At 45.1% G+C, this 15,998-nt stretch overlaps 1 protein-coding gene across 1 annotated transcript in view; it reads right to left on the bottom strand.

The window, feature by feature from the left end:
• TEC (tec protein tyrosine kinase) overlaps positions 1 to 11,537 on the bottom strand; it is a 48,561-nt gene extending 37,024 nt beyond the window's left edge. The window contains exon 1 of the mRNA XM_084286642.1: positions 11,409 to 11,537. The gene's annotated coding sequence lies outside the window, so the exon portion shown is untranslated. The remainder of the gene's footprint in view (positions 1 to 11,408) is intronic.
• Between the last annotated feature and the right edge of the window lie 4,461 nt (positions 11,538 to 15,998).

The raw sequence follows: 15,998 nt of genomic DNA, 5'->3' as shown, positions 1-15,998 counted from the left end.
GGGACAGAGGAAAATGGGCAAAAATAAATTCTGAAACATCTGTTAAAGCAGCCAGTTATTATGAGTTTGTCTTGTGATTTCAAAGACTGGAAATAGCTTCATTTCTGAAGAAAAGCAAAACCCACTGCCCAAGGCTTTCAAAGCTCTTTGAATATGAACTTCCTCCCCCTACCTTATTTATTGTGTGCCAAGTGGTGATGGTAAGGCTGCAAGATCTGCAAGCCTGTGTTATTAACACTCTTTCAATGCTTGCAAACAGTTTTTGCTGCTTTTCACCATCAGCTACATCGATTAAAGTTTAACCTCTACCGTCATCCAACCCCTTATCGTCACACAGAGTAATAACAACATGGCCTGAAAATGTGAAGGTTTATGTGAATAGGGGAAAAGGCTCTTTATATGTATACACATATATAGAGGGTCGTTGTAAATCATTGTATTCATGCAAAATTAATTTAAAATGTATGCAAAGCCAGTTTGATTTTTTTAGGCTTTTATTCTATTACCACATATGTAACGTGGCTTTGCATCACCTTCTGCTCATTAGCATATATAGCACTTAAAGGCTGCCATTATTTTCATAAATAATGTTGCTATTAGCATTCACTACTATTGTCAAATTTTATTCCGGCACCTTATCTTTGCTGTAGACTATGACAAGCTTTTGAGGCAATGCTCCACAACTGAACAGTGCCTCCCACAGAAGAAACCCACTCTCAGGTCTTCTGCAGGCAGAACTCGCCTTTTCTACTGAGAATCTGTGGTTTTGGGCTCACCAGAAGCCATACGCAGCCTGACACAAACTAAAATAACCTGTTTGTCAGCAGGGTTTATTAACTCAGGCTTAGCTATAGTTCCTGCCTTCACCCAGCTTCCAGGCAAGAGCTACGCATATTTGGGTGCCTTAGTGCACAGGAGGACCAAACCTTTACAAGACAGACTTAAACCCAGTTGAGCCTTCTGACCGAACCTCCTGCAACGGCCAGAAAAAATCAGATGTCAGAAAATTAGCAATATTTTAGTCGTCACATGATTGCCTCAGCCATTTCACTGCATTGACAGCACTTCAGCATGCTGCTGCGAGCAGTGGGACTACAACTGGCCAGAGGAGGCAGAGGCTCCGGAGACTTGTGCTGCACAAAGGTCTGCTAAGGAATATTAGCTCAGCTTCCTTTCACAAATATAACTGGCCCTCAGCTGACAGATGTAAGAGGAAATGGAAAAGCATGAACAGAAGGGGCAGGTCAGGGTCGGAACTGGGAGGAGGTATGTGCGTGGGTTTTCTTTGCTTTGCATCCTTCAAAAAGAAGCAGTTCTCTTTGTTCTGGCAAGCATATTTAAAGCAAGGTTAGAGAGGAAGATGGGAGAACTACCCCCAGACCTACATGGCACTGACTTGGAGGAGCAGAAGCTGAGACAGAGAAGAGTACTTACTTCACTTGTAACACACTGGCTACTCCACCGTCCTCCTCTGGCCCTGCAGCCCTGGGTGGACGTTTTGCAAAGCAGAACCGCTGCCTCAGCCTTTCTCCTTAAAGCCCCTTCTGATAAGGAGGGAGGAGGAACAGTAACACCCACTTACTAAAAACACAGGCAGAGATGAGATTGGCAAGGCAAATGGGTGATGCTTGTGGAAAAACTTTTCTTCCTTCTACAGGAAACTGGAGATTATGAGTGATGAAAAAATAAATGTTCTGCTAAATCAGAGGCTGAACCTATTTCTGTTCAGGAATCCTAAGGATCACCATTAAGTAACAGGTCAATTGCTATTGTACACTAAACTTCAAATTTAAGAAAAGCACACCAGATCCATGGGGGAAGGGAGAGAAGGAGAAAAGGAGAGAAGGAGAGAAGTCAGTGCCTGAGGCTGTCCTTTTTAACTGTAGTAAAGGAGTAATTTTAATTCAGCTTCTTCATAATTTGAATTTGATTTTCCTAACGTTACACAATCTCAGGTGATTAAGTCATAGCACAAATAAACTCAACTTTCAGTATTCAAGGCACACATTTGATATGGCCTAACAGATACTGTAACACATACAAATAGTGACTTGTTTCACATGCAGGGGTTGTCTAATACTTCCTAAGTTTTGCAAACACTGTAAGATGAACTTCAACTAAACAACTGCTTGCTCTCCAATTCTGAAGTTAATTCTCTCTGCTCTCCCACCATACACACTAAGTGACCGATACCAAACTAACTTTCACTAACTTGAATATGATCAATCTTGTTTTGTTACTTAAAGTGGAGAAAGGAAGAAGTAAGCCCTGTATTAACCATCTGGCAGCATCTCTCCTCTGGCCCCAGGCCCCTTCATTCTGGAGCTAGAAACAATCTCCTACACACAAAAATCAGCACCCAGCCTTCTAGATCATTACCCATGGCCATCTTAAAAGCTACCAAGAAAACTCAGTCAGTGGCTGGAGGAGACTATTTCTAGCTTGAACACTCTTTTTCAGCAATAAGCCAACCTGAAATACTTCTAATAGGCTGTCTGCTCTCTGCACCAAAGGATTACCACAGCAAAATGCCACTGATACATTTACACGGCACAGCTGAAGCCACAGAAATCTTGGCTTGGCTCTTGGCAGCAGCAAAGCAGTACCAGCCCAGCACTACCCTGCGCTTGTATTACTTCTCTGGAATTACTCACTCAGGTGCAGATTATGCTGCACCTGCTTCTGATCCTAGCCAGGCTGTTGCCAGCTTCTCTGGTCTGTGCTCCTTCAACAAAACAATGATGAGCCCAAGGACAAACATCTGGAGACGCTCATTCCACGGCAGATGTATAGGTTTCAAAGAATGCCATGAACTGGATTTGTTGTACATTTGGTAAAGGCTTTATGAACTAGAAACACACTTTGCATGCCTCAAGAAGAATACATAGAAGTGGTCTGTAGGGACATCCCACAAGAAGTGAAAGCTGGCATTGATTATTGCTTCACCTCAACCGCTCTCTTTCCCAGGCTACCCTTAAATGATCTCATGCCTTCCCTTACATACGTAGAAGCATGGTGCGTCACGAAGCACCTAGAATTTCTTCAAACACCAGCAGGAAATTCAGTGACACACAAGTTATGAAATCCATCTTCAAAGGCCAGCCTTTAGTTAGTCTGTAGTTAGCTTTACAAAAGCTCCAGCTATGCAGTCCAGTGGAGCCACGCTAGACCCAGGCATAATGATCTGGCTGATGTCAAAAAGCTTGCAACTCATCCGCACAATTATTGAAATAAGTTATCTGGAGATGTTCCTCAAAATTAAGGGTTATCTTTCATCGAATCAACAGAGTTTGGTTTTAATTCACGCTGCAAACATCAACTTGCAGTTCTTGCAATTTTACTGCTAGGGAAGCAAGCTATTTACCTAGCAACTGGCTCCTTTCTGCACTCTTTCTGCACTTGTTTTATTCACCAGAAATGTGAAGGAACTTTCTACTTCCTCAGAGATACCAAAATTGATAGCAGGCCATAACTCCTTATATGTTTGTCTGCTAATGTTATTTCTAGCATTCCAATCATCAGATTTTCTTTAGTTGGATGAAACTGTCCCACCAGAATCCAGATACAAATCCCTTTATAACTTCTGCGAGATATTTTTTCTTTCCCCCACACTCCCAATGGAAGACAACTCTTAGCGCACGCAGCACAAAAGCCAGCTGACTGCTTTAGCATCTGCAGTGACAGCTATGCAGGCATGCTTGAGCCTTAGCATATGGGAAAAGAAGCCCAGAGCCATCTGTGATACGCTGGCTACATCCCAGCTAAGCACCACACGACCACAGAAGCAAGGATGTGGCTGGGAAGAAAGAGTTGCAAGGAGGTCCTGAGGTCAGGCAAAAACTACAAACAAGTAGTTGGCTTTCAGGGAATTTGGGGGAATTTTAAGCATGCGGCTTGCAGAAGAGAAAGTACCAGGATAAGCAACGGGCTAGAGAGGAGTGATGGCAGCTGCATTGTTCATTTCTCATATCAAAGCAAAATTGCTCAGGACCGGATGAGGAGGCCTTGAACCAGCTCCAGGGGCGCGATGTTCCTTCCCTCTGGGTTGTGGAAGACCACAATCTACTCTCCATATTGCTAAAATCGTGATCTTAAAATCTTTTGTCAAGTATCCACCCTTCTTAGTCACACATGTAGATTAAAGGGAAGCCAAGTTCAGGTCTTCTCCGTAACAATAGCTGTTAACAACTGTGCTGTAGGAACAAATTTGACCATTCTCTCTCCAAAATTAAAAGCAGTTTAATAAATTCCTATCTTCTTTTTAGTTAGCCCTTTAGTTGTTTTTGCCAAATGCTCTATGAAGAACACCTTCACAGCAAGCTGGAAGGCTGAAATCAATGCATTTCATGGACAAGTTAAGTTATCAGAGGCAAGAGTCAAAGATGTTTGTGAGCAAGAGATTAAGCACAGCTCCTGCTTACACTGTGCACCAGGAGCCATCCCAGTGTTTGTACACCAGCATTACACTTTTAGCAAAATCAAGCATGAAAAAGGCAAACTTGAGGTAAGCATATATGCTGCTTTGTGGTAAGATACTAGCTATTAATGACAGAAATTTGCATAACATACCTTTTTCATTGTAATGACTGTTGAATTTAAAATATATATATACCAGAAACTACACTATGTTTAAACACATTCATTAATAGGGCCATCAATATGAAAAATATGCACTTATATTAATAATTGTTTCTGTCTCTACTTAAAACCAAGCACCCACTGGAACATGCGAAAGCTGCAACGGTGAGAAATAGCTCAGTAATAAGCAGGGGAAATTCAGCTGAAGGCAAAGCTGTGAAATTAACTCAGATGATAAACTTCTGACCTGAACTCACGTGTTGGAGTCCAGGTTGACAAATGCGTACATTTCCCCTGACACTCTTTATTATCTTGAGGCAATACTGTAACATCACTTGATAACTGTTGCTTGTTTGCACCTATTTAGTATCCCCACACCTTCTCTCATACAGACAGAGCTGATAGATCTAGTGCTGGTCACAGCTGTCTTCAGTACACCAGGAAAACCTGAGCCAACAAGCGAGGGGCAGGAAATATTGCAAGTTCCGGTGTCTCAAGTTTCCCCTGCATCATTTTCATCAGGATACGTCCTCTCTGCTACATGAAACAAACACAAGAGTTTGGATTGGAAATGAATGACTGCCTACAGTTCAGCTGAGATGCTGTACTACTGTTCGCACATCTGGCATTCACAGCTTCCCAAACTGTGCAATTTTTGCTCCACTTACCAAAACAGTGGTGTTGGCAAGGACCACATTCATATCTTCTGCTTCCAGCCTCTCTCACCTTCTTATGTTGGATGGGTTACAAGGAAAATTTCACATAACTGAAACTCAGATGAAACTGAACTCAAAATTCCCTCACTCTCATTTTACTGAAATGGGACAACACAGCTCTTGGTGCTCAAATTACCACTCAATTGCACTCAGAATTGTAGTAATAATGCTACCAGACAGAATTTCACGTTGTCATGCTTTGTGTTTAGCTGGCATGCGACTCGAAGGACTATATTTACAGCAGCTTTCATTTTCTTTAGTAAGTTAACAAAGCCTTTCAGTTTCTGCTTTGCTCTGCACTTGAACTAGGTGTATGTTAGGATACGGATTAAAAAATAAAAAGCAAATACAAAAAGACCTCTCTAAGTAGAATCCACACTGCTGGGTACTTTCTAAACAGGTAACTGGAAGAGCAAGACCTGTTTTCCTGAAGTGTTTGAGGCAGATCCCAAAGAGTTCTACCCTGAACTTATCTGCAGAGTTCTGTTAAATGGTTTAACTTTTACTTACATTTCAGCCTTTTACTAATGAAGTCTTTGCACAGAAGACTGAAAATCCAGGATGCAACCTTGAAGAATGCCTTCTTCACATACAGCACAAGCAACTCTAAAGGACTTTAGTTTCACTGCTGTCAAGTACATGTATAAGTATTGATTCAGGGAAATAATTTCTCACTGAATCTGAAAATCAACGCAACTGAGGCAGTGCTGTCATCTTGTGTTTTCTCCTTCTCCCAAACCCTCGCTCACATGAGGTGGCGAGCTTCTCATCTTACCTCCACTCGCCTTGATGTCAGCTCTCAGATGTCGGGGTGCTTCAGACAACGTGAGCTAAACAGGGGGCAAGAGCACTCATCAGGTGTAACAAGACATTTAACATCTTAAGGAGTTTTATTCAGCTTAAATTCTCTTTAAGACGTTATGTGACACCATCATTAATGCATGATAGCATTGTACTCCATCCAATCCACCCTGATGACTTATGGCAATGCATAAGAACACTATGGAAAGGGCATCAACAGCAACAGGGCTGCCAACACCCAGTCCCGCTGAGGGAAAGATTACAAGGGGTGAAGGCAAGATGCTGTAAATGTAAAACAATACAGTCCTTTATGGGCTAGCTCTCAGTTTTTCAAAGGGAGTGCCTGCTTCATGCTGACTTCCTGGGTTATTTCCGACTCAAGAGATCCAGAGAAATACCTGAATGAAGCTGAAGCAGTTGTGCTGCTTGCCTATTACTTCAGTTTTTAATCAGACACAGCACATGGCTGCATAACCAAACACTACCCCATGACACATTATGTGCAAGGCAGTTGAACAGAAAGTTGCACTGGCAGTTTGGAAGCCAGGACTCCCAACACCTGAGTGCTAGACTTCTGCATGTTGAAAAATGTTCTTTTTATTAGCTTTGCTGGGTACAGCATGGGCAGCCCTTTTACTTCCAAGAGATCCCAAAGTCTATTTAAGATTACCAGTTTTAAAGGACCTGCCATGGGACAGAGAGCAGCCCATTCAGCTCAGCTCAGTTTACACATTCAGAGGTCATCTCCCTGAATGGGATCCCACAGCCCAACATGGGACAGGCCCTCTCTCTCCTTCTTCCACTCTGGGACCAGGAATGGCCATGGTTTGGTTTGCGTCTTCAGCTGGAAGAGGTGCTCATAATCATGGGGAGGGGGTGACAAAAGCCAGCCCCCACACAATTATTCCTTCCCCAAGGATGTGAAGCTTGAGCCTGTGATATAGGACATGCTGCAATTCACAGGGCAAGCAGTAACCCTAGGCATGATGAATTTGAAGCACTCACCTCCACTGTAGCATAGAGAAGCTGACAAAAAGACTTTCACACAGGGCTGTCTAGGAGAGAGAGTCACGAGAGCTGCATTCAGCTAAAAACAAGGGGCAGTTACCACGTGTATCTGATGATGGGTTATGTGGATGTCTGGGGGGTGAAAGAAGAAGTCTTCTTTTGCTCAACAAGCACCCATGGCCAGGGGCAGGTCCCAGAATAACAGGGCAGGGGCCAGCAGGCCCTCTGGCGGTGCAGGGTGCCTGTGCCCTGCCCAGGCCATGGTGCAGGATGAGCACCGCTGGCTGCTGCATGCAGACAGTTTTTTCTGCCCTATATTCAGATGCAACCAAGGCGTAGATCTAACGTCTTCTTACGATTTAATCAGATCACAGCTCATAAAAGGCATGGGGCTGAGCAAAACCCCTCCTGACAGGAAACCCTCCTGTGACCTACTTGAGCGTGCAGGCAGTTGTACCTGACGTGTGGCTCAGTGGTACCCAAACACCCACCAATAACAGAAACTTGACCAAGGAGAGGTGGGAGTGCCAAGAAAACCCTTAGCCCAGGCTCCACATACCCCCAGCATGCTGCAATCTCCTTTTTTTTCTCTTTTTTTTTTTTTTTTTTTCCTGTGTTTGTTTAACTTTGCATAGGATCTTCACCGTAAGAACTGGGTCAGCACACCCCAGCTGGCAGCCTGCTGCTTCCCCTAGGAAGAGGGAATAAAGGCCAGGGGCATCTTTTCAGCGTGGTGGTTTTTCTTCTCCTAAATATTTGGGTGTTGTTGAAAGGGAAGACTTCTGTCAGGCAACATCATTCTTGCTAAGACAGGTGACTGCTGCCTGTGATGGGCTGAGCTATTCCCAGGAGGTTGCTGCTACTCTTTCAGAGATTTCAGGATCCCGTTTGAACATAGCAGACACTTTGCTTGCAAGAAACTGACCTCTCCATCATACTTCTGAGTTTAGGAAACCATAAAAGCCTGCTTTCCACCCCTCCCAAAGCATCTCTTACGATGAGACCCTTCTCCCCGCACCTGTATGAGAAGCCTATTTGTGTTTCAAAGTTTTATCTCACATGGATATCTCACATTTTCCTGCCTCTGCATCCTGACTCTGAATCACAGCCCATGCAGCGGAGCGGAGGCAGGGGATGACTGAGAATTGCCAGAGCTGTAATTGCCACGGGGCAGTGCTCAATCACACGCCTCTGCTCCCCAGTTCCTCTTCTGTCCCATCAGACAGAAAGGGCATGTGTGTCCACCCAGATGTTGGCTTCGCTCGCCTACACACAGCTTTCTTTGCTAATGCATTTTCCTTTAGAAAATAACCAGAGAAAACAACCAGAGTGTTGCTCTGCCTGAGGACCAGCACAGTAAACTGGGGATTTGCCGTCATAAGTAATACCCAGTATTAGCAAAAATACATTTCTTGAGAGCTAATTATTTGTTCAAATGAATTTGAGATTGCAAATACAATCTCACTGGTTTTTGGAGAGCTGTGTCCAGTTCTATCAGTGACATACTTAATGCTGAATTAAACCCTGGCCTTGAGCATTAAGGCAAGTTGGGAAGTCCCCTCTGCAGTGAGCACACTGCAACCTGTGCAGCAAGGGTCCCTCCCTTGCATTTCACACAACGGAGAAAGCCACAGGCACCAGCAAGCCACTTAAGAACATCACTCCCTGACTTCCATGGTGCAACGACTGACTGACTGCTGCTGTCACTTGGTGCACAATTATCACTACCTTGGCTAAAAATATATGCACCTACCTAATAATTAAAATATCTGTAGCACAAATGCAAAGCATATGATAGATGTCCTTTAGAAGCATGTACGTTCTTTGAAATATACCCAAAAAAAGCCACCTCAGGCCTTCTTCTCAATGCTAACCATTAGTCTTCTTCATCCAAGTACTGCTTTCCATATCTTTTGATTTTTATACCAGTATTTTCTTATTCTGTTTCTGCAAAAGACCTGTTGTAGACTGCTACAACTGATTCTTTGGCAGACGCAAACTTGTCTTTTTTTAAAGCACAGCTCCAACTTCAGCAGTGAAAATGTAATAGGTTACTGAAAAAAAGTCAAAACAAACAAAAGTAGCAAAACATCTTAGAGGTCAATGGTTAATAGAGGCTAAAGACATTTTTTCCATGATGTTTGCGTTGACAGTCAGAAGCACAGAATTCCATTGTCTAATAAACAGAAAATATTTTGCATATTTGGGATATAAACATTTGTATAAAAAGTACACCATTCTGCACCTTATCTTGTGTATTCAGCATATAAGCTAACACAACATAGAGGGAACTAATCTGCAACAGGTTTCATCTACATTCAGTAGAGGGGGAGATGTCTGGTGCTTCCAAGCAATTCTGTGAAATTAAACACTTCCCCGTTATTTTAACCTTAATCACAGGATACCACACTATCACGGCACTTCTGAATACAATGTTGTTTCAGGGCAAGATAAAATAATATACAGCTAACATTGTTTTATCAGCTCTATTTTATTTTTCTCCATTTTCAGCCATTGTAGGCAGTCAGCCAGGTTACTGGATCCATCGCAATGCCAAATTCACGGGCATTCGGCTAAGAACTAAAATGTAACATAACTCAGGCCATAATTCTAGCTGCTTCACAATCCATGGATTTAGAAAATTAAACTCTACAATAATATCCAAAAGAAGAAGAAAAAAAAAAAAAAAAAGTGTTCCTTAGGTAACTTTTGAAAGGCTAACAAAGTCAGGTCTGGTAGATGAGAACTTGAGTTACTTTGCAAAGAAGGCCGAAGTTGCAGTATGGTCTACCTCTGAATTCCAAATCTTTGTCTTTCATTTTCATACCTGTGAGATTATTGCATTTTTTAAAAGAGAGAGAGAGAAAGGAGAGAGTAACCAGGTGCCAAATATAACCACATTTGCCGTGGTTGCAGCCGGAAAACTCCCATAGAGATCATTTGGTTCGAAACACTCAAAGTATTCATTTAGAAATTTATCAAGACATGCAAAGCACCCCTTCATTCAGGAATAAATGCAGAGAAGCCTGGCTATCTCACCAGGAGCTTTAATGTCTTACAAGATGAATTTTGCAATAAAAACCTGGAGAAATGTGAAGACTACCAGAGGAGAGTCTGACAGCAAGCGGGCTCTATCCCCCTGCAATCCACAGCCATCAGAGGGCTACGAGAAGCAGCGGCAGAGCTCTGGAAGAGGGGGACAGCAGGCCACCCTGCCACATGCCCCAGGAGACCACTCAGACTGAGAAGGAAGAGCTTTATGGGAGCTGCTGCAAGGACAAACCCTCTGGGGAGGACAAAGCCCAAAGGAGAGCCGCTGTGGGGACGGAGCAGGGAGGACAGCCTAGGGAGGGAAGGCAGCGCGGCCCTCAGCTGGCGTGCTGAGGAGAAAGGGGAGCATGTCCCCCCTCTCCTGGAGTAATCATCAAAGGATAGCTGGGGGGCTCTTTGCATGGGCCCTGCCCTCCAACAGGCCAATATAGCCTCAATACTTACACACCAGCCATAAGCAGCAACTCATTTTTCAGTGGGGAGTTCGGAGAGAAATTAAACAGCAACACCTCACCCCGGAGCCACACCGTACCGAGGGTACGGCACAGCTGCAGCATTTAGTCCAGACTGAAAATGAAGGGCCAAGAAGCAAGCAGTCCCAGAACTCGTATATATCTGTATTTCTGCTGCGGTCAGTTTTTACATATTTAAGAAACACTCTCGCTTACTTGCCTGCACATCGCAGATTAGCATTAGTTACCACGAGACCTACCCGTCACTCCAAGCAGCGAGCTGGCGACCAGGGCTGCGCGAAAAGCTCAGCTGGCGGCTCCAGTGATTGCCAGCTCCGTCCTACGAGAGCCTGGACGGGGTGCCCGGGGAGAAGCACCCAAATCTGGTCACCCACCGCAGCGGCAGTGCCCGAGCAGCAGCCCCCGGCAGCGCATCCACCGGGGAACTGCTGGGGTGGCTGCACCCACACCGAGCTAACCCTGCCTTCAGCCAAGCGCTCTCAGCGAAGCACAGCAGCTCCACGGATGCACTGCAAAACCCGCAGCAAGTCACAGCAAGGAAACAAACAAACAAACAAAAAAAAAAAAGTCACAAAACAAGGAAATAGCGAAATCCAAAAGGATTCCGCAGCCCGGACGGCGCTGCCTTGTACCCCACGAACGCCGCCCATTGGGAGCGAAGGTGCAAAGCGCAGCGTGTGCCACAGCCTCCCCCTGGCACCTGCCCGGGGGCACCCCGAAAAGCCCCCACGGCCCCTCGGCGAGGGGCAGAGACACGGCAGCAGCCCCTGCCCTGCCTTACCTGGGTCTCCCGAGCTCCGCCACCGCGGAAGGGGCCTCGGCGCCGGCGGCGCGGAGGGAGGCGGAAGGAGGCAGGCACCGCACCGCGCTGCCCCCTCCGGCCCCGGCGCCTCCTCCAGGCGGCGGCCGAGGGAGGCGAGGGGCGGCCCGGGCAGCCCCCCTCGGGCCGGGGCAGGTGCCGGGAGTCCGGCGGCCGAAGGGCTGGGCTGGAGGCCAGGCGGCTGCTTGAGGCCGGCGGGTATCCCCCGCCGAAGCGCAGCCCCCGGGGTGTGCGAGGAGGTGGCACCCGGGTCGCTGCCTCGCCTGCTCTTGCCCCCGGCCTGTGGAAGCTGTCAGCCTGCTCAGTCCCACTAACAAAACAAAACAAAACAAAACAAAACAAAAGTATTAAAAGTTCAGTCCCAATGCATCTCTGTAGTTTTCCAGTGGCAGCCCAGAGGAAAGCGAGCGGGGCCTATGCTGCTCAGGAGCAGAGGGTTTTGTTGTGACTAGTGCATAATGGCTGGATCAACACAGATGTCTTTCTGTTCAGTGCAGAGGAAATGACTTACAGAGCCTTTGTTTTCACTTGGGGGATTTCCTCTAAATTACATGTTTGGCGCTGTGGCCATGCCCGTCACACTGCCTCTGAGCCCAGGGAGTTGTGGGGCTCCATCCCTAGTATGGGGCATCCCTGGTATAAAACACCTGCGGCCACCTCAAGGGGACCAGTCCCACCAGCCCACTCTCACCACCCTCCCTCCACTCCATCCCCACACGTTTGTGGTAGTGTGCACTCAGGTGCCTATGCAGACCTCCCTACTGCTGCCACCAATGCCATCGGGTTTGCAAAACAGGCAACTTCTGCTGCATTTTTCAAGCACCAGCAAAATCAGCTTCTGGCATTGCCGCCTGCTGTGGCAGGAGAAAAGGGCAAGACCAAACAATTGTTTAAGGAGGAACTTGGAATAGCTTCACCACATAAGGTGCCATTTTTGAGCTCCAGAAGGAAGTTTCATCTATCCGAGAGTGGTTATGATCATGCAATGCCACCAGCTTTACATCAGCCCTGAGACTCCATCCCAGAGCTGCAGCAGCAGCAAAGGGACAGGAGAGCACATCTCTGTGGTCCAAAGCATACACCTACTGTCATGTGGAAACTTCTACCACAATGGCAAAGACTTTAGAAGGATGGTGGGATCAAGGCAACTACATGATGACCCTGCTTCTGAGGTTGGGGACACACTTTTGCAGGACTGAAGAGAGTTGCTCGTTGCCTAAACACAGGTTAGCTGTGTTGGATGGAGGCCGTGAGAGCAAGGGAGAGAGCTCTGTAAAGGCTGGGTGGCAAAGATGAGGATGTGCCTTCAGGAAACTCTCTGTTAAATGCACACTGAGTACATGCATTGAGAAAAGGCTATGGGAGCTTGGGAGCTTCTTACGGCTTGGTGAGAAGGGCAGCACCACGCACTTGGATTTCTGCTGCAGTTTTGGTTTCTTGTAGCCTATATGCCTTTATTATAGTTAAATAGAGCAACTGGTGTGATTTCATTTTGAGGGACATGCTAATCCTTGCACAGTGCCAGGGCTTGCAGAATTACAGTGCGAAGGCCTTTGCATCTTGCCAGAAGTGTTTTGTTTTCCTTCCATTCTTCATAAATTTCTAAAAGCATCCATAGCCAGGGCCACTAGCATGTCCTGATATAATATATAAAGCATAAAGGTACTTTTCAAATTAAAAGCTTCTTTTATACATCTATATAAATTTTACAGCCAGAAGGGGCTGAAAAAAAATGCAGAAAAAGCAGCAAGTTGTAACCAGAAATGATTTCATTTCCCTAAAATTTCACATGCTGAAACGCTACACAAACAGTGCAGTAGCGGGGGAATGAGAAAAGGAGGGGACATTTCAGGGTTTTAGCCTTGGTTCTACTTCCAGAAGAGCTCAGCGTTGCTTGCTGTTTCCATCTTTTTCTCTTTTGCCTCTTAGAAGTTCAGGAATCCTGTGGACTGGGGTGGTGTAGCATCCACCCCATCTCTGGGCTGCAAGGATCAGAGCACATGCTGTCTGAGCCTTTTCTTTAGTAAGCCCCTGGGTACTCAGTGAAATGAAATAGCATAGTGATCTTGCTGTGTTTTGGATTTAGGGCGCTTGGCATCCAGAGGAGTTGATTTTTGCTCTACTGCAAAGGAGGAACAGTGGTGAAGTGCTGGTCTGGCAAAGTGCGCCTCTCTAGGAGGAAGTCTCCCCTTTGGAAAGGATGGAGGCTTATGAAATTTCAGGAGAAGAGAAAAATTACAGTCATTCACTGTCTGGTTTCCATATCAGCAAGTGTGTTGTTTTTTTTTTCTGCCTACTCTTTCTCCAGAGCTTCTCCTTTTTGAGAGATTTTGGGGGTGATATTTCCATTACATCACTGAAAGTAACTCTAAAGAGCAGCGTGAAACACAGACATACCATAAAACATTTTTTCTTGCAGTCAATGTTGTTGTCACATGAATTTGTGGCCTTGCGTATAGGTGGGTGGAAAGATCAGCAAAATAGCTGAAAACCACACGGAACATGTCTGAATAAGCCTTGGTTAGGAGAAGAGAAACCAGAAGGCAGGATAGCCATGGGCACTCTGGACAACCAGCTTGCAAGTTGGGCTATGGCTTTCTGGCAGCCACTTTGAACATGTATGGGGAAGATTTTAACTGGGGGATGGGGAGCAGGACTCAGAAACACAACGAGTTTACACCAGCTAAAGATGTCTTCCTTCAAAATGCCCACTAAAAATATATTCAAGAAGGGAATTCAACTGGGAAGGGATGGGGAGAATAAATGTGTGAGTAGACTTTAACAGAGAAGATAACTTTCACAGCTAGTAATGCTGAAGTTAACTAGTTTGCAGCTAACTCAGGTAGGTTGAAAGGAACTTAAATTTTTATTAATCTTACCTACCTTCACACATTTATGTCTTCACATGAAATTATCATCTAGACTCCTCCTAATGAGACAACTCAGGACTTTTAGAGCCCGGATCATCTGACTTGTTGACTCTGGGATGAAATGAATTGCCCATGGGCAGGTTTCTCCCTCTCTCAGTTAATCACTAAAGGCATGATAACTAGATATTTAGTGCATTTTCATTGTAAACTTTTGAAGCTAGGGAAGATTAATTTATTTTTAACATGCCTTCCATTTTAAGCCTACCCTATGGAATTCTTTGCTGCAACCTACTGTAGTAATATCTTCTACACCATTCTACTCAGAAACCAATAGCAGAGTTCCCCAAGAATTTCCACATTGGCTCAGGCCAAAAGTCTCCAATAGAGACTAGCACTTGACACCTAAAACCAAGATGTAGTTAGGTCCTAGGATAAGGCATTGTAGCTCTAGGTAAAGTCTGCCATGAGTTCTCTCTAGCTCTGAAACTTTGGTTTTAACTTCCTTGCAAAATATTTTCAGTTTAGTTTTGGCTATTAAAACTCTGGATATTCTTATTATCCATGTATCAAACTTCCTTTTTAATCTTGCTACTTGCTGATGCCCATGGCAATGTACTCTGTGGTCTAATTGTGCACTTTACCAATGCTATTTCCCTTCCAGCCTTTTACGTCATTTTGTTTCTATCCGATCCTCTCTGTGAAACAGAGAAAAATATTTTGTTCTTCTACCTAGCCAAGTTCGGGGAAAAAAATATCAAGTACGGTTCAGTCCAGGCACAATGTGTATCAAGGGAACAATAAACCAAGAGTTTGTACTACACCATGAGACGGAGCCTGTGTTTTGTCCTAGCCCTTGCTAATAGAACACGTCAGGATTCCATGGACGCCAGGGAGCCCTGTTCAGTTCCCTGGGAGCCATGGGGGATATCCAGAGGGACAGCAGGACAGGGCCTCACAGCCAGGGCCCGTCCCACACCCTAACAGGGAGCAAGGCAGGCTTGGGGTCAGCCAGGTTCAAGCAGATCGTCACATTCTGAAAGAGGAGGAAAATAGACTGTGAGCTCCCAAATCCTTTTTCCCTTTCTCCCTGAATAACCATTTGTGCTAGAGTCTCAAAGTCAAAAATGAGATGAAGACCTCTCTAATTTTACTTCAGTAGCCTTTGAGCATCATGATGCAATATTTCATTACACAATCACAGTATTTCCCCTACTTCTCTGCTTCTTCCTCCACTCATCTGCTTCCTTATTCAGGATGAAGAATGTTTACAAAACAATAAATTCTACAGTCTTTTCCCATATCTATCTCACAAACATCCCTATGCTTTCATTTTTTGGTGCATTTTCTGAAGCTTACTGAGGAAGCATTTGATATATTCACGGGATTTTCTGTGGCATCCATCACTACAAATGAGTGGAATGGATCACCTTCCACCTTCAAGAGAGGTCATACGAAGTGGTTATGGTAAAGGTCTGCAAAACCCTGAATGGGATGGAGAGGTGAATAGGAATCTTCTGATTACTGTCTCTTCTGATTCAAGAGCTAGAAGTTCTCCAGTGAAGCCAGAGCTAGATTGAAACCAAACAAAAGGAGATGGTTCATCAGGCAGCAATCAGAAGATGTGTGGAACTCTTTGCTTCACAAAGGATGATATGGACAGAGTAAATCAGATGGGTTTCAA

This window comes from Netta rufina (assembly GCF_964035555.1).
Source record: "Netta rufina genome assembly, chromosome: 4".
Classification (NCBI taxonomy): Eukaryota; Metazoa; Chordata; class Aves; order Anseriformes; family Anatidae; genus Netta; species Netta rufina.
This window is presented reverse-complemented; position numbering and strand designations above follow the sequence as displayed.